We start from the raw sequence: 21,567 nt of genomic DNA, 5'->3' as shown, positions 1-21,567 counted from the left end.
TGTAATTATTGACAGTCGGCTGGGGATAAAGTGAAACGAAAGTTCAGATTGCAGGGGCCTTAACGCAATTATTAGAAGTTATATTTCTTGTACCCGAAAGATTCCATTTGGGGGCTCGACAAACTTAACTTGAGATATCTTGTTCGAACTCCAAATTAGACGAAATTTGGGTCTATTTTGGGAATTCTTCAAGGAACACAATGGTGAGGCCTATATAAGCACCCCATGCTCCACGTTTCCTGAAGGACAGAATGGGTATTTTATTTATTCTGAAGGAATCCTAGTCATCACCCTTACTCTCTCTCTCTCCAACTTCCAAGGCACTTCAAATTCTACTGGGATAGATTTATTTTGAAAGAAATTCTCTCACCTATGAAAAGTTGAAAAATCAAAGACGTTTTGATTTTATTGCTTGAGAAGATATCTACAAAGAAAAGGAAGCACTTGTTAGAATTGGAAGTTTACTTTTCAGAAATGAAAGGTCTATGTAAACAATCTTCCTCTACTTCTTTCTATTTTTTTCTTTTTCTTAGGATTCAAGGTTGTAAAGAGGAAGGAGAAGAGAATATTCTCTTTTCTTAGGAATATTTCTCCTACACTTCTCTCTTCTCTTCTCTTCTCTTCCCCATAAATACCCCTTGCCCCTTTGGGTTGTAAGAAGTTAGTAGTTTTTAGTTCGAGTTTTTAGTTAGTTTCTAGTTCAATTTTAATTCAGTTTTTTAGTGTAATTTTTATTTCATTCACTTAATGAAATTTTCTTTTTTTTCCTATTTTTGGCTTAAGTTCTTAGTTTTGATTTCAAGTTCTTAGTTTTGATTTCATAAGTCTAGTTTAATGGTTGTAATAGTTTTAGTTTAAAGCTTCCTATTAAGTTCCTGTTGATGACAAGACATGGAGATTTAGAAGAGGAAAGCATGGTGAGTTTATTCAAGTATTCAAGCACATCAAGGTATCTCATTCTCAAACCCTTAATCTCATTCTCCCTTTCCTCTATCTCTCTCATCTTCTTCTTCTTCTCCTCTATTTCTTTTATTTTTTTATATGGTTGTGGTATGTGGATGTCTTTTATTCCTTTTTTCTTTTATGTGATTATGAAGTGTGGCGCTTTTTATTATTCCTTTCAATTCGCTTTAGTTTGATAGGTTAGATGCTCATGCGTTAGACGCAATTTAATCCCTTAATTTTGTTAGATGCTTATGAGTTAGGATGCATTAATTTTCATTAGTTTAATTAGTTTAATTTAACATTTTAATTTGGTCCACTTGCATTACTTTTAAGTTAATTAAATAGAGTGGCGTATATCTTTTCGTGTTCAATCGAGTACGATTACGATTGGCATACACTTCGGTATTATTTTAACTCAAACAAGAGGCTCTCCAATTACGTTTAAAAGTTTCCCAAAAATTACCAAAATATGGAAAAGAGTAAAAAACTCGTTGTTCGTCTCCAAGTCGTCATGAGACTTGACACCATGCACTGCCTGCATCATGGCCCAGTGATTGTCGTTACTCGCGATCACTTTTATTTTGTGGAGTTTATATATTTATATATATAGCTTTCCTTTTTTACATTTGTCTCGCAACACTAACTGGGAGTCTCAGTGTTTTCTCTTCTGAGTTGATCTTACTAGTTATGCTCTTCTTCTTCTCCTTCGTCTTCGTTGAGTTATCAAAATTTTTATTTTTTGATAGAATCAACTATAATCGCTTTTGAAACGTTACGATTTGTAATGGATTTTTAGGGTTTTATGTTTGTTGCAAAGTCATACATACCTGCCTGTGCGCTTAAGCGCACTAGAGCTTTTGACGTAGTTCTTGTCAAACCATTGGGATTTTAACAACGATTAATACCAATATTTTGAAGGTATTATCATTTCTACAATGTGTGTAACCGGAATGCACATTCTCAAAGATTTTTTAAGACTCATCAACCATGATTTCCACACCCTGCTTGAAATGTCTAGAGTTGGATCACAATCACAACAACCCTTTTTCAGGTCGAATTCAAATAAGTATATATTTGTATACCTGAGCATGGCCTAAAGATGTTGATATCTTGGATTATAGTAAACTTTTCAGGGAACTCAATTTTTTCTAAGCTTAGGCTTTTATAATTATCTTTTTTTTTTTCCCCCCATTTTTAATTTCTAGTTACTAACAGGAAGAGCAACTAATTGATTTGATAATGGAGGTGGTTTTTGTTAGTTTTTATATTTGCCTTAGTTAGGATAAGGCTGAGTTGTTGTTGTTGTTGGAGAATTTTATTGTTGAAATTACATCCTTATATTTTTCCTAATTCAAATTAAATTTATTGTTGGAAGGAGGAAGCGAAATAATATATTTCATTTTAATTCAATTATGGGGTTCTAAATTATATTACTGGAAACCTTGCTTAGTTGAAAGTTGTGCGACCTATCTCACTGCAATAGTTGGATGGACATACTCCCATTCTCATATTTCCATTAATGGTCATGTTCCAGGAGAAATGGCCGTTGAACCTGTTAATGTGAATGAGTTCCAAGAATTGGCCAGGAAAGCTCTTCCAAAGATGTACTATGATTTCTATACTTCCAAAGATGAACACTGAAGGAGAATTTGGAAGCATATCGTAGAATTACGTAATGTCTCCGACCTATTACTGCTAATGTTGCTAATGGGTTTCACCATTTTACTCTCAGATTTTATGTTCTCAGGATCCTGCCAAGGGCTCTTGTGGATGTGAGCAGAATAAACCTTTCAACTACAATACTGGGTTACAAGATTGCAGCACCCATCATTGTTGCCCCGACACCAAAGCATATATTAGCTCATCCTGAAGGTTTAAATCCCCTTTTTAGATATTACATGAGGTGCTTTTGTAACTCTGAATCCATTTAACATTTTATGTTCATTTCAGGAGAGGTTGCAATAGCAAGAGCTACTGCAGCATCTAACACTATCATGGTATTAAAACAACCTATCCTTCAGCCTCAGTTGTCAGTTTCTTATTTCAAGTACTTGAATGCTGAAGCTGTATGGTTGTAGTTGCTATCCTTTATGTCTACCTGCAGTATGGAGGAGGTTGCATCCAGCTGTAGTGCTATTCGGTTCTTTCAGTTATATGTATGCTATCCTTCAGAAGATTTGTTATTTGGATTATGCCAGTTGTATCCTCCATTTTTTTAATATCAATTTTCTAATATTTTTGGAGATGTCAGTTACGGACTTCCTTAATAGTTTGATTTTTCTTTATTGTGAATAGGTAACTAAAAGACGGGATATTACAGTTCAGCTATTGCAGAGAGCTGAAAGAAATGGATACAAAGCTATTGTCCTGACAGCTGACACACCCAAGATTGGTCGACGGGAGGCAGATATAAAAAAACAAGTGGGAGTTCTATCTCTTTGTTTCCATTCTTTTCTATTGATTCCTCTTCTTCCATTTTTCATCTTCTCATTTATTTGAGAACAATAAGGTAATTTGTATACTATGAGAGTTTGCGGTCATATGTATTGAACCTAAAATGCTGCACTCATATGGACCATATGGTAACACCTTCTGCAGAATGATCTCGCTTCAAGCGAAGAATCTTGAAGGTCTACTATCTACTGCATCTTCAAATGTGAGTATAATGCTTTTGCAGAAATGCTTTCTTACAACAGATCAAAGATGGAAGAAAATAAAGCAGATATTTTGGATTTTTGGGGGCTTGATTCTGCCCTTTTGCGATCAGTCACCTCTGCGTAGGCAGGCTGGCCGCTCCCCTCCCCCCCTTTTTTTGGCTGGCTGTTTGACGGCCTAGTGGGCTTTTTGTTCGTGCCCCTCTTCCCTCTTTGTATATTGTTCCTTTGTTCTCTTTTCCCTGCCCCCTCCTGGGGTTCGGTAATATATTTAATTACCAAACAAAAAGAAGCAGATATTAGTTTGTTTTATCCTAGAAATGAAAAAAATAAAAGATTTTTCTTTCCGCTAATATTTTCTTTTCTTTTCTTTCTTTGCAGAAAGAGGGTTCTAATCTTCAAGCTGTTTCCGTTGAAATTTTTGATCAATCTCTGAATTGGAAGGTAAGGACCAATCAATTCTTGGGAAGCCTGAACCTTTACCTTCTATTGGGAATCACTGGGGAAGAAAAACAACACCAAAGGAATAGCAAGCAGGGGGGAGGGGGGAGAGGGGAGAGGGAGAGAGAGAGGACATTATCTTGACGATATTTGGTGTAATATGATTCCTAAGAGATTACAGTATTGTCTCGTCCTGATAAGCTTCCAATACTTATATATATTTTTTAGTTGTTTAGATACTAATTTAAATGGCTCTAAGCATGTAAGACATTTGGAAGTGACAGAAGAAACAGGGAAAGCACTATGTCAATGATAATCTTATTCATTATCATAGTTTCAGGAAAATTGTTACTTCAAAAGAGATGTTATGTTGATCGTGTTTACATGAATAGAGTCATCATTTTTCTAAACTTCAGCCTCGGGATACACCGATACAGCTATATCCATGGAAATTTTCAGCAATTCAAGAAGAAAATTTTCTTGTTTTCTTTTCTTTTTGGCAATCAGGAAAGAAGTATTGTTGGGGAACAACTTGGCTGACTCATGACAAACTTCATAAACAATGATTCAGCGAAATTGTACCACAGTAGTGCAAGTATTTTAATTTTGGCTTTGGCTGTTTTGGACATTGATGCCCGATAAAGCTTTGTTGTTTGAACTTTGTCAAGTAGTGAAAACTAAATCCAGAGGCTCCTTACCTTAATCAATATACTAACCGCATAATGCATCTTCATTTCTTGTAGCAGCATCGCCAAAATAAAAAACTTGGTTATTAGCTTTTAAATCATAGTTCTAGAATATGCTGTAGAAGTTACTTAAGAATCTTGTTCCTACAGACTAATGTTACTAAAGTCTGCTAAGATTACCTTTTGTATTGTTTAATTTATGCAGTTAGTAATTTCTCTTCTTTTGGATGTAGACATTTTATTATGGTATAAAACATAAAGTAGATATATTTTTGTTGGAATATGTAATCCAGAATATCGTGGGGGTATTATGGTCTTTTTGGGGTAGTTTTATTCTTCTTATGTTATTAAGTGTAAGTGGGCTATGTGGGTTTTAGTCCCACATCGCCTAGTTTAGTCTCTTTGTAATTTCCCCTCTATTATAAATAGAGGGGCTTACCTATCAATGAATACAACACATTATTTTCTCTCATTTTCTCTTTTTAACCCACGATTCTGCCAACATGGTATCAAAGCTGGTCTGATCTCGGTTAGAAAAAGAGAAAAAACCCTACTCCATCTCTCCAATCGACCTCTCCTTCTTCTCTCTCTCTCTCTCTCTCTCTCGGCTTCTCTTTCTCTGGTTTTCTTCTTTTTCTCCTTGTAAGGGGGCAGCACTAATGAGGTAAAATCCCTGACCAATGATTTAGTTGCTGCCCTCCTCCATTCTATCTACTCTTTTTTATAGTAAATACTGTTGGAATCATCTTTGCAATTTGGGGTTTTCCAGAATTTTTTGGAGATCGACTTCCTATTACTATTGAAGGCTGACCTTCCACCATTGAAGCTCCCTATGCACCCTTCTCCAGCCCCTTTCTACCCTATTCCATTATCCTCATTCCCTATTTCTTTTTTCTCCAAGCTTTAATTAATTCCAGCCACCATACCCTAATCGATCCCAACTTGTCAGGGTTTTTCAAAACCCTGACTCCAATCGATTTTGGTATTTCCTTTTTCAGATGCAGCTGATCTTTTGGGGGTGATTCCCTATTACTACAAACCCTACTCAACCTAAGTTTGGACCCTTTCTGATGGCTGGATTTGTTTCTACAGCAAAAATTTCTTAACCTGCTAATTTGGTTACCTGCCAAAAACCTTGACTTTCAGGTTTCAGTTTTAGCTAATTTTTTGAGGGCTGATTACTCCCACTTCAAGGACCAATCGACCTCAATATTGCACCTATCCAAGTTTTTTGAAGACCCCTACCCCAATCGATCTCTTCTTTTCAGGGTTTTCCAAAACCCTGATAAAAATCGATTTGGGCTAGGGATGTTTGCTGCTGTTCGAGTGCTTTGGAGGTGGTTCTAACATTAAAAGAGAACTCTCCTTCATTAGTTCAAGGCTTGAAGAAGGTCCTTTATGCTGGTGTAGTGCTGTAATGCTGCCCTGCTCCACTTCTGCGATATTTTGGAGTCTCTCCCCTTTGAAGATCAGGTCTCACTCTTACTGGAGATTGATTGTTCACCTTAGAGGTTCCATTCTAGCAGCCTTGGTCAGCATCTATTACATGTCTACATCAGCAATTACAGCCCCTTTCCCTAAATCGATCTCAATTTCAGGGTTTTCTAAAACCCTGACAATAATCGATTTTAGGATTAGGGTTTTCCTATCAAGCTCATATTTTGAGGAGAGTCTTATACATATCAGAGGAGTATTCAACCCATATTTCAGCATCATTCATTAGTTATTTTTGAAAAAAATTCAGGTTCATTCTTATGGCTCGTTTTTTTCAATTATCAACCTATTTTCCTTGTTCTTATGTGGCTGGCTGCTTTAACTACCTATTGGATCTACTGAGTGATTATCTTATATTTGCTAGTTCTATTGAGCTTTACTACCTACCTTTCTAGTTCTATTGATTGGCTTTTGTAAGCATGAATAGTTGACATGTTACTGCTGCCTTTATGTGGACTACTGCTGCCCTATTATTGAGACTGAGTATCCTACTATTGGAGATCGAATTTCTTTCATTATTGAAGACTCGAATCTACTACCCTGGAGATCAGCTTATTTGGGATTACAACAGTGTGTTCCAAGGTTATTGGTTGCAACTACGAACCTATTCAGTTATGTGAAGCTTTTTTGGTTCATATCCGGCTTACTTTGAGAGCTTGATCCTAGCCTTATTCACTAATTCAGATATGATCCAAGTTTTTTGTTGAAGCTTCTTACATCCATTGCTGTCCAGATATCTTCGTCAATTCTATTTAGCATGTGGGAGTCTATAGTTTGGAATTTTGCACACTAGTTCTTCCTTGTGTGAAGATCGATCAAGTTTTTGAAGAATGGTGCCTTCTCCTTCTAAAAATCAGACCTATTTTTTTATAATTCAGATCTGATCATTGGAGATTGGTGTTTTGGAATTAGTTTGATTGATTGAAAAAGGTTGAAGATTACTGTGTTGCATTGTTTTTGTCCATGGTTCATTTTCCCAATGCTCTTTTCACTTCACCACCTCCCAAAACATACCTTTGGCATATACCCATAACCCCTTTGGAAGTTAATGGTATTCTCTAATTTTCCATTTCTTCCTTTTCCATTACCCTTAGCACCTCTTGGAAAATTCTGGAATATTATGTTTTTGCCGTATCTCTTACATCATCTCTGTTATGTCCACGTGTACTACACATGAGGGGGGGGATTATGTACAGTACCTACAGACATTGTAGAAGCAGAACTTGCAGGAACACTTGGTGCAAAACATAGAAGATCAGAGTTTTCACAATTGCCAATGGGTATCTACTTTGTTATTGGGTTGAGTTTGCCGTAAGGGGGAGATTGAAGTATTAAAGTATTGAAGATGTTTGGTTATTGCCTGCCTATATGAGGTTCTACAGTTGGGTTGATTTTTTCCACTGCTTGATTCATCTGCTTGCTGCCCTAGTTGCTTATCTTCAAGATTATCAGTCAGAGATTCATCACTGGACAACTGTTAAAGATTGGTGAAAGTTTGCTGCTCAAGTCTGCCCAGGTTTTGAAGACCTATTTTTTTTCCAGTTCTTGAAGGTTTATTTGGGAGCTGCATTCATCTGTCAAGCTGGATTCTGCTACAACTTAGTTTTTTTCCTTTTTTTGTTCAAGTTGGACATTAGTACCTTGTATGCACCAACTTGAGGGGGAGTGTTAGCATTATTAGGAGTTATTTTTTCTTTAGTTCAAACTGGATCTTCTTTCTTTGCTTATTTGTATAATCCAGCTTGAGGGGGAGTGTTGGAATATGTAATCCAGAATACTGTGGGGGTATTCTGGTCTTTTTGGGGTAGTTTTATTCTTCTTATGTTATTAAGTGTAAGTGGGCTATGTGGGTTTTAGTCTCACATTGCCTAGTTTAGTCTCTTTGTAATTTCCCCTTTATTATAAATAGAGGGGCTTACCTATCAATGAATACAACACATTATTTTCTCTCATTCTCTCTTTCTAACCCACGATTCTGCCAACAATTTTCAATATCAATGTAATAAACATAACATCATCACATGAAATTTTGTTTTTGTGTTCCGGTTGACTTATAAGACATCATGATCATTGTAGGACATTGCTTGGTTGAAATTTGTTACAACCTTGCCAATTTTGGTCAGGGGGTTGCTCATTGTAGAAGATGGTATGCTCGTGGCTCCTGTGATCTGTGTTTATCTAATGCTTTTCTCTATAAACGCATGAACTGGAGAGGTGGAGAAGGGTTGTGCTAAAACATGCTGTTGGGAAGAACTGATTAAGAATGTTTTGCTACACAACTTTGATGTATAGCAGCTGAAGTAGTAGCCCAGAATGGGCCCTCTTCCTTAATTTAAGTTCAGTCCAACAGCCCTATGCCACCAGGCAAAAAAGGTCATTTTATTTCACTTGTTTCTATTCAAAACTTTCAAGAAAACTGAGGACTATTATCTAAAATAGCATAGTACGATACTTGTCCTCCAATGATAGACAACCTTCAGTGTCTGTCAAACCGTTACTTTTAGATTATTTCGGTAGACACGTTGGCAATAGCTTAATACTCCTCTCAGTTTGAAATTTATTGTTTTCAAAGCATTGTACAAGTCGTGTTGAGTAAATATATTTTTATGTTCTTAGTCAAACCAGAACCTTAATCTGAGTCACCTGTTCTTGTTGGATAAGCACTTTACTATGACCATTTTGTTCCCTATAATTTTTCTTAGATGGTTCTGTTTTTCCCTTCCAAATCTTTTAGATTTCAAAAGCCACACCAAACAGTTACTCCTCTTTTATATGTGGCCTTTCCTTTATTTTCCTTTTTCTTTTTCTGTTGATCTATTCCCCCTTGTCCAAGATGTATAGAATGGACATGATTTACTCTCCATTGAATTCCTGGTCTTATTAAATGCAGAACATTTGATAAATATTTGAGATGTTTTTATCGCAGGATAGGATTCTTTTCTTTGTTTCGTGTAATTGATGGATTGTTGATAACTTGATGTGCTAATATTTGCAGCCGTGAAAGCTGTGGAAGCAGGAGTTGCTGGGGTGATTGTGTCCAACCACGGAGCACGCTAGCTTGATTATGTCCCAGCTACTATTAATGTTCTGGAAACGGTAATGCTTAGATCCTACTCATAAACTCTACCCTACTGAACTAAGCCTTATTCCAATTTAATGTAGTTGGCTACATGAATTCTGTTAGGCAACTTGACTCTATACTTTATTCAGCGCCATAGTTATTGTTAATAAATCCTTACATTTTTTAAGATATAATTGAATTTGCAATTGTAAAAAGTTCTGAAAAATATGTGATGAGTCCAGAAAACAATGAAAGTACTCAGCACAAAACATCTTCTTCACATTTTCCTTACTGAAATCTTATGGGTTGTATGATTCTACTTCAAAAATAAAACTTGTGTGATTCCACTCCAAAATAAAAAAGTTGTGTTGTTTCTGTTTTTGTATGTTTTCTTCCACTTCATATCAAACAAAAATTAAGCTCTTGTTATGATTGAAATTTTGTAGTTTCGCTAGACTTCTAATTACTGGTGGACTCTTATATTTAACCAAGAGGTCCATTTGCTTCTGGTTAACATGAGAGATTGTCATTTTTTGTGACAAGGTTCTGAAACAGGAAGGAGTTTGCAACCTAACAAAGTATCACTTTGTTCCCCATAGCATCCAGTCCAAAATATCCCTTGTTAAATGGCAAAAATAGCTAATTTTGTAAAGGAAATTTAAGAATATTCAAGGGCTATTACCTGTAAGTCAAAGTGCAATGCACTGTGGGACATGGGGCTGACATGGACAAGGGAACTCTGTATGTGACTTTGCTACACTATCTCCCATATGGTGGCCATTCTGGATCTTTCATGTCAGATGACTCAGATCTTGTGGCTGAAAAAAAAGATGTAACTGGAGGCATCAAAGCCAGAGATGAACTCATGACATATGATACAGCCAATAAATAGCATTATAACTTTGTGCATGCAATGTGGATAGGTAAATGCACAAGAAAACACATGTTGTTTTAAATTACATATAAAATGTTGAAAAAATTGTGTGTTTGTCCAACGGTGCACGAAAAAGAATTATTTAGTTTCTCTACTACTTATGTGCTGTAGAAATTTATTAATAATCATACTCATTATCAAGAAAGTTCTTAAAATACTTAAAAAGTATCACCTTCTATGAAAAAAAAACCCTAAAGCTGTAACTGGAGGTGTCAAGGCTTGAAATGAATTCGTCATATATAATACAGCCAGTGAATAGCATTGGAATTCTGTACATATAATGTGAATATTTAAATACAGACGAGAACACATTTTATAGTTTATAAATTACAGATGAAAGGTTGAAAAAAAAAAGTTGTTGTGTTTAAAAGTGCACAAGTGAAAGCTTCATTTTCATTTCTCAACCATTCATGTTGTGTGGGAGCAAATAAAAAGTTATGCTCACTATCAAGAGAAATTCTTAATATGATTATAAGTAAACCATCCATGGAAACAAAGAATCCTTTTTTCTTTCTGATGCTGGATTTGTAGGTTGTTGGAGCTGTTGGAGGAAAAGTTCCTGTGTTCTTTGATGGCGGAATCCGGCGCGGAACAGATATTTTTAAAGCCTTAGCTCTTGGTGCTCAAGCAGTTCTTGTAAGCTTCTTTCTGTTAACTATTCAGTCGTTTCACAAAAATTTTATAAGACGCATTTTTTATGAGCACTTTTTGTGCATTTTATGAGTAAAGAAGGATGCTTAGTGTTCCTCCATCCCCAATTGTGTGAACTTAAAGAGTAGGGAAGTTTTCAACCTCAACCTCTGCATGATTCCACATCTGATTGAAAGTGGGAGATAAGACTTGAATTGTTTGAAATCTAGTCTTCTTTCAGTTGCTATGCTGAAACAGGAGAGATCTGTTTGGTTTTGTACTGTGCATATTCATTGAACTTCCTCCTTCCCCCCAAATCATTACCCGTTAATCTGGAACCTTTTCCTTTGATTGCTTTTAAGGTTTAATACACAATCATGAAAACATGAGACCTCATCTTGAAGTTTGGAACTGTTACATATCTCTTGTATATTATATATAAGTAAAAGAATAAATTTATCTTTGTAAAACAAAAGTAGTTGGTACATTGGCCAGGATCTGATCTGTTTCATGTGTCGCATTGATTCGGGAGAATCAAAGAATTGGGTTTATTTGCACGAATCATAGAGAATTGGGCTTATTTTAGTGCTAATAAACTTTGGATTGGATTAGGGCCTTTGGCCCCATAGATTTTCATTGTAATCCATTTATAGGAATACTATATTTACTTTCTTAGTTAAGTTAGAGTGATGTTCCTAGTGTCTAAATGTTAGTCCTAGAGTTAATAGTAGCAGTTAGAACAGTTTTTTACTATTCAGAGTATCCTATGAGATTTAGAGTCCTAAGTTAATAGGAGTGTCAATTTCATGTCTGATTTTACTATTCCAAGTAGTGGTTTGAATTCCAAGTCAGTTTACAAGTATTAGAGGGTCAGTGTATGAATTCTATATATAGATCTAATGGCCTATGGCCTAACCCACACTTTTATGATTAATTAAAGTTCAATTTCTGAGTATAATGACTGTTGTGGATTCAGTAGTTACTTGAGAGGGATTCTCAAGGCCATGGTGGATTCCAGGGATCAGTAAGTTGGATTCATTATGCGCTCTCTTATTCAACTTTTCTATTTTCTAGTTTCTCTTCTTATTCTTCCAATCCAGCTTTTCTAAATTATAGTTGGTGATACCCTGTTTTTATAGATGCTTTCCCTATTCTAGTTTATATCAGAGCTCTCTCAAATCTTCTGAGATTGATCTAAAATTTTGTGGATTACTTCTTTTTATCATAATCTCTTAATTTCGGATCTAAAACCTTAGTTTATTTGGCTAGATTCTCTTTTCTAATCCATCTGCCTTGTTTACCTAGGAGAAGTAGAATTGTGCAATTGCCCACTGATTTCAACTTCAGAATTCTGTGGGAATTTTCCATCTGATAACCTGATCGATAAGGTCACTCGACTTGAAAATCAGGACGATCTGAACAGTCCCCTTTGAGTTATTGATTTTCTCCCATAGGTCTTCCATTCTGATTTTTTCTGGTTCTCTGATTTTATTCTACAAGGTTCTATTTGTTCTCTATTGTTTAATCCATCTAGCAGATTCAATCCCTTGATTCCTTTGTTTATGATTGAATTGATTAGATTTGCCATCAAATTGGTGTAAGGGCTATAGCCAACGAGGGAGGTAATCCAAAAGGGAATAGAATCAATAACTCAAAAGTATCGCCTATACGAGCTAAGAACTAGAATTTGGAGAGCAGGAATGGAAGAGTAAGAAGAGAAACAAGAAAATAGAAAAGTTGAATAGGAAGAGATAGTTAGGAATCCACCTTGCCTACCGTGGAATTCACCAAGGACTTGAGAATCCCTCTCAAGCACTTACTGAATCCACAGCAGTCATTATGCTCAGAAAACTGAACTTTTGATTAATCATAAAAACGTGGGTTAGGCCATAAATCATTGCATCTATATACAGAATCCATAAATTAAACCCATCAGTTATTCAATCTAGGGGGAAAAAAAGGCTGCTTAGCTACGTGGCACCTGCACCCAGACACAGGAAGAGCGAAATGACCACCCCGCCCCCTGTGAAATGAGAAATCCTCACCCCTGTTGGTTGCCCCCATGCGTGCTCTCATTGGCCCTTGTGCTGGTGTAGGGGCCAAGCAGCCTGGCAACGATCCCCCTCCTTCAATCTATTAAGACTTTTCATACATGGGCTGTCTTGATGGGCCATGCATTGCACTGACCTAGTTATTCAAATCTTCCATTCTATTGATTCTTTCTGAAATTCTTTTGTCCTAAGTTCCACTGCCAAGATCGAATGACTTATATTGCTAAACTAAATCCTGTCCAAACCCAACCTATCCACTGAATGGAAAGTAGGTGATGCAACTCAGCATGCCAAAACCAAAGCCAAAGCCAAAGCCAAACCCACTAAAACATTTTTCTGCAAGGTCAGGAAAATTCCACCCAATCTATGCTGAGCCCACAGGGTCTTCAAGGGTCCATGAAGTGTAGCATCTAAGGATAAGGATCTGCTATTATTGTTGGATGGATATTATGGATAGCGAATCTTAATAATTTATTCAGACAGGATATACTATTTGATATGCATTATGGGTTATAAAAATCTCTTGTACCTGCAAGTTATGGGCTCAAGTTGCCAACAACCAATAAAGTCTTCCCTTCCGTGTTGGCTTGACTGGACTTCCAGGCAAGTAGAATTAGGCTGTGGATGACCCTAGGTTAACCCTTTGAGTTCAAATGGCTTGCATGAAATTGTAGAGCCAAATGGTTGTCAAAAAGAGTAGTGGGGTTTAACTAATTGGTCTAGATATGGTAAAGGGTTGAGAAAATAGAAATTTAAAAGGAGAAAATCACAAAAAGAATGTCAAGACAGTTCTTTTGGGTTCTATCAGATCAAGATCGGTTAGGCAGATTTTTTCGTCTTATATTCCTTAAAAATGGTCCTTTAAGCTTTTCATGTGATTCTTAGAAACAACTTTTTACTCAGTAAAAACAGCTGCAGATGAAGTACGTAGTGCTGGTTTATGTTGGCTTAGTGTTGTGCTTATTCCATCAAACTCTTGTTCAGTGTTGGAACTGATTCCAATTCTTTATCAAGGATTGTAGTGAGATGAGGCTGGCTCAGGTTCTCGTACAAGAAACATTCTCGCACGCCCTTAGGCATAGAGATGGAATCCACTTCAAAGTTGGATTCCATCTGTGCGCCCAAGGGCGGACAAGAACCTGAGCTGCACTCGAGATGAGATCCCCTTATGAGCCAAACATCTCAAAGTCCTAGTCATCTTTTCTATGATTCAAGATTAATCAAGCTGCCACAACCCTGTGTCAATTTGCTGGGCCCATAACCTGCTGGCTAAATCCCTTTGGATATGATGTACATCAAACAGATTGATTCGTGGGTTGACTACTTGCACTGATATGGTTGCCCAGCATCACTAGAACTAAAAGGATGTTAGAGAAATAGTTATAGTGGTTTTCCAAACCATGTAGAAAGACAAGTTATATCAAATTGGAAGCTTAATCCATTTTATGCCCTGCCCTCTTTCTCTCATTCTCAACCCACAGTTTCTCTAACATTGTTGGCTGTTTGCTTGTATTTGTTGTATAGATTGGGAGGCCTATACTTTATGGACTGGCGGCAAAGGGGGAACAAGGGGTCAAACGGGTCTTAGACATGCTGAAGGAGGAGCTAGAACTTACCATGACCCTAGCTGGATGCTGTGATGTGAAGGATATTACGAGGAGCTGTGTAAGCACGGATCGTGACCGGTTCCGAGCCATCCTCTAAATACTATACATGACTGAATAAAACAATGTAGCCGGATCACTGAACATGTTCTGTACGTATATTTAATATCAAATAAAATAAATCGTGCAAGTGTTTTGGAGTGGGTAGGGGAGAGATTCTGAGAATATGAGATGTAATGTGGAGGTATAGTAGTTATTGTTTACTACACTTCTATTGTGGAGATGTCATTTGTAACTAACCAAAAAAAATAAAAAATGGAGATGTCATTTGTATTGTTGTCGGAGTTATGCTCCAGTTGATTTTGAATAGAAGAAAAAAACAATATGGTCTGTGGACACCGGGCTTAGGCCACCCCGACCAGCCTCACTGTTGGGATTAATCAAATCCACTTGTCTAGTGTGTATTGAGAAAACAATAATCCAATGTAAAAATTATCAAGCAAATATAGCCAAGCACATAATAGAAATAAAATTGTAAGAAAACAATCACACAATCAACACCGAGAATTTTACTTGGAAAAACCCTCCATTGTAGAGGGAAAAAACCATGGGGCAAATATTGCACCAATCCACTATGAGACAAATAGGAGTACAATGGTTCTCTCAAGTTTTTGCCAAAACTTGAGATGTACAAGCAATTGGAGACAATACAAAAGGATTACCTCACAAGAAGTCAAACCAAGTTCTCACCACAAACACCACCTCTCACAAAGTCTCTTTGCTTTGAAGAGGTCTCCAAGTTGTAGTAGAAACATCAAGGCTCCAAAAGACCAATCCCAAGCTCCCTTCTCCTTTCCTTCTCCTTCTTCTTTTTCTTTCTTTCTCTCTGGTTTTCAGTTCTGTTGTTAGTTCTTCTCTAGAGAACGACACACACACTGCCGAACCTAAAAAACCAAAAGCCAAAATAGGCTTTCAAAAATCCACTGCCTTAAGCCCTCTTTAGAGCCTAACGGTTCAAGTTCTAGGACCTTGAGCCATGGGCTGGAAATTAGTGGCATGGGCCCCATCAACAATTGTTGGGATATCCACGCATAAGACAAAAAGAATAGTCTCACATCAGATATGAAAGGGGATGTGGATGGATAAATAGATACTTGGACACCCTCTCCTTAACGGCTAGCTTTTGAAGATGAGACCCAAGTCCCTAACACTCACAAGATTAACAATCAAGCATCTAGATGCTATGGATGGTTCACTCCAATCAAAATAAAGACGAAGAAGCAATGACAACAATTTTTGCAGTAAATTCAAAAAAAAAGAGAAGAAGGGTCGATCAAGCATAGAGGGGAGAGTACTCAGATTCATAGAGTGGTTTTCCATTTTCAAGACGTCTTTACCTTGTAAACATTGGCATTTCGTGATATATATATATATATAACATCCAATGTCCTCCCACAATACGAATCTTCAAACAGAACCCAATGCCCCAAGCTAAAATCAGAAGCTTAGTTAGTAAGTTCGGGAACGGCAATTGAACGGGAACGGATACGTATGGCAATTAAGCGGACTAGACGGCAATAATACTTTTCAAAAATCCAGCTTAATAAAATGTATACAATAATAATACAATATGCGTTTAATACGTGTTTAATACGGCCTAGACGGCAATAATACTTTTAAAAAAAGGGGCATATATTCATTATGTAACATACATTCACCACCTAATAAACAAAATAATTTTCATACCAAAAAAAATAAACAAAATAATTTGATAGGGGTTAGTCACATCAAGTTTTCTAGTATGTCTCTCTTCCCCATTTGTCCTAGTTTGCTGTCACTAATAAAGGACTTGACCACCACCCTTCCCTGGCTTCTTCCCATTAAACTTCCAATGGAGAAGATGCTCCATGATCTTTAGTGGGGTCTGTAATCAAAATCTTTTCGTCATCTTACTCTGCAACAGTTTGGCAGAGTTTAATTTACCAAATGGGTTCTACGATAATAGTTTCATGAACCCAACAGATTGGTTCTACTACATACTTCACGCTACCCATCTGCTCATCATTTAAGTCATACAAAAGCTTTAATCAAAATTCATGAAATAGCAGCAACAATGGTCACTGTCAATTTCAGCATGAATCACATGTATACATTAACATGATTCAAATATGTGAATATCAAAGTAGGAAGAACAACAAACTGTAGATAGGACCATGAATCTGCCCATCTTCTCCCTCTTTTTTTTTTAAGGTTAAATCGATTCACAGAGAAGAAAAAAAATAAATGAAATTCGGAAGAACAATTTTCTTTGCAAGATGGGTCATAGGAATCGTGAGATCAAACAAGGGAAAAATACAAACCTGCTGTGTATCTCTCTTGTGTTTTGAAGATTGAGAAGAGAAGAGAACTGTGAGGCCTTCAAGATTGAGAAGAGAAACTGTCGCCGTTGCCATCGCCGTTGAGGATTTGATGATCGCCGGTGGCTGTTGAACGGAGATGGTGAGGATGATTAAAGATTGGGGGGGCAGCTGCTAGGGTTTGACAGTCCGTTCGATGTTAGAAGTGCACAGAGAATGGAGAAAGGGAAAGTGAAACGATAGATATTTTTAGGTTTTTTTTTTTTTAAACATTAGGTTTAAAAAGTATTAAAACCGTATAATATGTTAATTATATGCATTTAATACTCGAACGTTTAAAAAGCACGTTCTTTTTGTAAAAATACACAAATATGCGGGGACGGAAGTTTTTTTTATTTAAACGTTTGGGTACGTGTATTATACGCATACTTACTAACTAAGATCAGAAGCAGTGAGTAGAGTAGGAATCCATCTGACTTTTTGTACTTCATATAATTGTCCTCCATCCCCTTGGAAGGATGCCGTGTATAGAACCAGAATCCGGCAATAAACCGTCTCCCCAAGAAATCGGTTTTTCATAATACCATCTCTAGTTCCTCGATCTCATTCTAGGTTAACGACTTAACGCAGAGGTGTGATTACCTGAGCTAGAATCCCAGAAGAACTGCAACCTGTGTGCTTTTCTTCCCTCGCGAGAAACTCTTGACCATTTTAAGTAAATACCCTTGTTTTTTGAATTGAGGCCTATAATAACTTCTGACTTAGGATTATGCAGATGACATGAGAGGGGCTAGCGCACTGGAGAGGATCCGGGGCCGTAAAAAATTGGCAGTATTGATCCTAATCGAACTATTAATGAAAGATCGAAATTGGATCAATCAGGGACATCAGTCTTATTTTATAAAAAAAAAAAGGGACATCAGTCTTGGACTGATAGTTGGGACTTGGGACCACTGGTCGTAGCGGTGCTCAAGGTTCTAAAATTCGGGTTTCGACTAAGTTTCGACCAGCTAGAAAACGAGTTCGTCTCGGTTTCGACCATAGCTCGGTTGAAACTTGGGACTTTCTCCAGGCTAACTCGAACCTTGGTTTCGAGGGTCAGAAGTTGTTCTTTTGCCCTGATTCTTATTTTGTTGCCTATTCTTGACATTTTAAATTCAATCCATGCATTAGTTTCACATAGAGAACATTAAAAATATTACTTGTGGTTTTGATCCAAGTTTGATACTGTATATTGTTCTTGGACATGGTATCCAATAAGGTTTGACCGGAACATAACTCCTTCAATATAAATGAGATTTAAGCAACATTGGATTTGTTAGAAAGTTTTGTTTTGATAGCTTTCCAACAAGTCCAAGATTGCTTAAATCTGATTTATAATGAAGGAGTTATGTACCGGTTAAACTTAATTTGGTGTGCACGAATTCTATCAAAATCGCTCTGAATGAAAATATTTTTTTGGACATCAAAACAAATGAATATTTTATCACACTTTTGGTTTTTAGCAATGTTTTACCATATTAAGATTTATGGAATTTTTAGATTTGAAACAAACCCCAACACTAGAAAATTGAAAATTGCACTTCTCGTCGAAAATCCAGTTTTTGTTCTTGAATTGGGGGGTTGACTTTTTTTCCTTTTGAAATTTGATTTTTAACTATTTTTATTAGATTCAAATAGGGGTTATTTGCTTATTTATGAATAATATCTTAAGTAAATGAAAATATTTACTTAAATGATATTAGGCATAAATAAGTGTCTGTCCTGGTAACTGGCATGCTTAAGTATCTGTACTGGTTTCGAGTTAGGTTTCCCCAAGTTTCGATAAGCACAAGTGTCGAAACTTGCAAAATTACCAACATCTCGATCGAAACTAGTCAAAACCATTGAATTTCGGTCGAAACCCTGGATTTTTTAAAATCACCCTTCAACTCAACTCGAAAACCTGCGAAACCGAGTTAACTCGGTGATTTCGATAGGTTTCGATCGAGTTCTTCTTACATGGCGGTGCTTGGGGTATGTTGTTTTTGAGTTTGAGACCACTCTTCCCCGAATTTTTTTCCTGTGCAGTTACTGCACGGTGCAGTACTACATCGTGTGACGACTGCAGAGGCCATGTGCACCATGTGGGGCCCGCTGTGCCACATGGCCTCTGCTGTGCCGCACGATGCAGTACTGCATTGTGCACTTACAAGAGAGGATAACGATTCCTCTTCCCCTATTGTGCACAACAAGGTAGGTCTTTTCTGGAATAAGTGTTGGTCCTTCATAGGCCCCTCTTGGGCCCTTCGTGGATTTATCCCTGGTAAGGGTGTCAAAATCAAACCAAAACCGTGAAAACGTTTAATAAATGATTTGGTTATGGTGTCAAATTTGAGGACATTTAGTCAAACGGTTTGAACTGAACTGAACCGATTAGCCTATGTAGATACCGATTTTTGTTACCCCCTCTGGCGATGATGACAACAGGACACGAACAGACATCGGTGTCTCTCTCAAGAAGGACTCTTGTCCCTACATCTGAACCAAATCGCCCTAAACATCCCTAAAATGGCTTATCAGACCCTTTTACTAAACGTTGAAGGAGGTACTGCTCACCCTCCCCCACCACGGCGGTCCCTCTAAAAGTGGTACTGCGCCTCCACGGCACCGTGGGGACGTGTATTTGATTTCTACGGCGCCATGAAGGGGTGTGACATCAGCCTGCTGACGTCACCCACGGCGCCGTGGACATCTCCACAGCGCCGTGGGGGGGTTATCCGGCCAAGGGTGAGGGTCCCCCCTCCCTATAAATAGGAGGGTCTCCCTCCCTCATTTGAGAAGCTTTTCTCGGGTAAGGAGACCCTCCAGGGCTTGTTTTGCCCCCTTTTCACCCTCTTTTCCTCCGTCTTTCCCTTATGAGTATGTGAGTGAGTGGAATTCTTCGACGTGGGTAGATCCTTCGGTGACCCATCCAAGTATAGAGCGATTCTGCTCTTGGGTATTGTTATCCCGTCAGTGTACGAATAACAAAAAATCCCCTTCACAGCCGTTATTCTGTTTGTATACAGATAACAAGAATCCCTTATATAGTCGTTACTCTGCCCAAAGTTTGAGTAGCGAAACCCATCTCATATAGCCCTTACTCTGTCCGACAAGAGAGAGACATGCCGATCGTCCGTCTCCACCTGAGCCGTGGGATATCACATATTTTGCCCTCGGTGCGCTTTCATTTATTTCTTGCATTTCTAGACAGGTATCTGTCTCTTTCCCTCTCATTATTTTTGGCATAATGTAGACAATTAAAGTAACTCGTTTTAGTGTACATAGTAAATGATTTTTTTTTTTATTTGTCATGATTAGTGCATCATAACTTAGCCTTACATATTAGTATATGATATATTATTAAGGAAGAATATTCGAAAAACCAGCATCTAGTAGAAAGACCGGTTTATCCGAGCGAGGTGGGTGCCTAACACCTTCCTACCCTCGTAACCTGACTACTTACCCTGAATCTCTGACCAGACCATATGAAATCACGTAGCCCTTTCCGCTAACCTCGGATGGGGCTACACCCATTGGGTCCTAGGCCCTAACCCTAGGTGGCGACTCCATTTCTGTATAAAGCATGATCCCAATCCCCATGATGATATATCAGAACGATACACCGTTATTCATCGAAGCCAATCCTTGTCGCCAAGAGGCTGAGGAACCCTCGTCCCGAGGACCACGGTACTTACAGCCGAATAAAGCATAAAACACTCTTAAATGTACATAAATGTGTCAATATCAAACAGAAATCGGTTACCAAACTAAACCCTTTAAAATCGAAACCATGAAACTGTTTAATAAATGGTTCGGTTAAAGTTTAAAAAATGAGACCTTTTAAGTAAACGGTTTGAACCGAATCAAATCGTTTAACACCTTTAATCCATAGTGGGCCTCTTATGGGTCACCTCTAATGTGCTAAATTCTAAAAAAAAAAATCAATCGGTTAGTAAATGATCTAGTATGAGGCCTAGATCCAGATATTCACAGTCCTTCATTTAATAGCTTGATCAACTTCTTCATGGTATGGGTGTTTACAGTCTGTATGTAACTCAATTAACCTGTTTAAAGATTGATTATAACTTGATTTTTGTTTTTTGGATGGAAATAAGTTTTACCTTTGCAGATCATTCAATAGAATATAAATGATATGGTAAAGATGCGGAGCCTTAAATTGGTGAGGACCGAATAGGCCGGTCAGAAACCAGCCGGACTGACCTACTGATAACCCTGCATATGACCATTACTCATCTGATAACTTGAGGCTCTGTTTGGTTGCAAGGGGAATTAAAGGGAAGGGAAGTTAAACCTAAAAAAAATAAATTTATAATCATTACCCCATGTGACTATATTACTAACTCCAAATCGATCGTTTCATATTTGGTTATTAAATTTCACTTTAGTTTGCATCAAATTCCCTTTGGTTTAAAAAGTAAAATAAATTTTACATGTAAAATGTATCATTACTAAATATGATAAGAAATTTAAGTAGTTTATACAATCACATGAGATAATCATTATAAAATTTTCTTTATTAGACTTAGAAAATTTCACTTATCTTCCCTTTAATTCCCCTTGCAACCAAACCAAACGTAGCTTGAGGGATTTTATTTTCGACACCCTAGAAGATAAAAAGACTTGCCCATGTTTTAACGGTTGGATTCTAACACGAGTGAGAGGATA

The 21,567-nt window shown here is 37.3% G+C and overlaps 1 pseudogene; it reads left to right on the top strand.

The window, feature by feature from the left end:
• The first annotated feature begins 1,907 nt into the window (after window positions 1-1,907).
• Window positions 1,908-14,707, top strand: LOC122670116 (annotated as a pseudogene).
• Window positions 14,708-21,567: the final 6,860 nt, after the last annotated feature.

This window comes from Telopea speciosissima, chromosome 7, assembly GCF_018873765.1.
Source record: "Telopea speciosissima isolate NSW1024214 ecotype Mountain lineage chromosome 7, Tspe_v1, whole genome shotgun sequence".
Lineage (NCBI taxonomy): Eukaryota > Viridiplantae > Streptophyta > Magnoliopsida > Proteales > Proteaceae > Telopea > Telopea speciosissima.
This window is presented reverse-complemented; position numbering and strand designations above follow the sequence as displayed.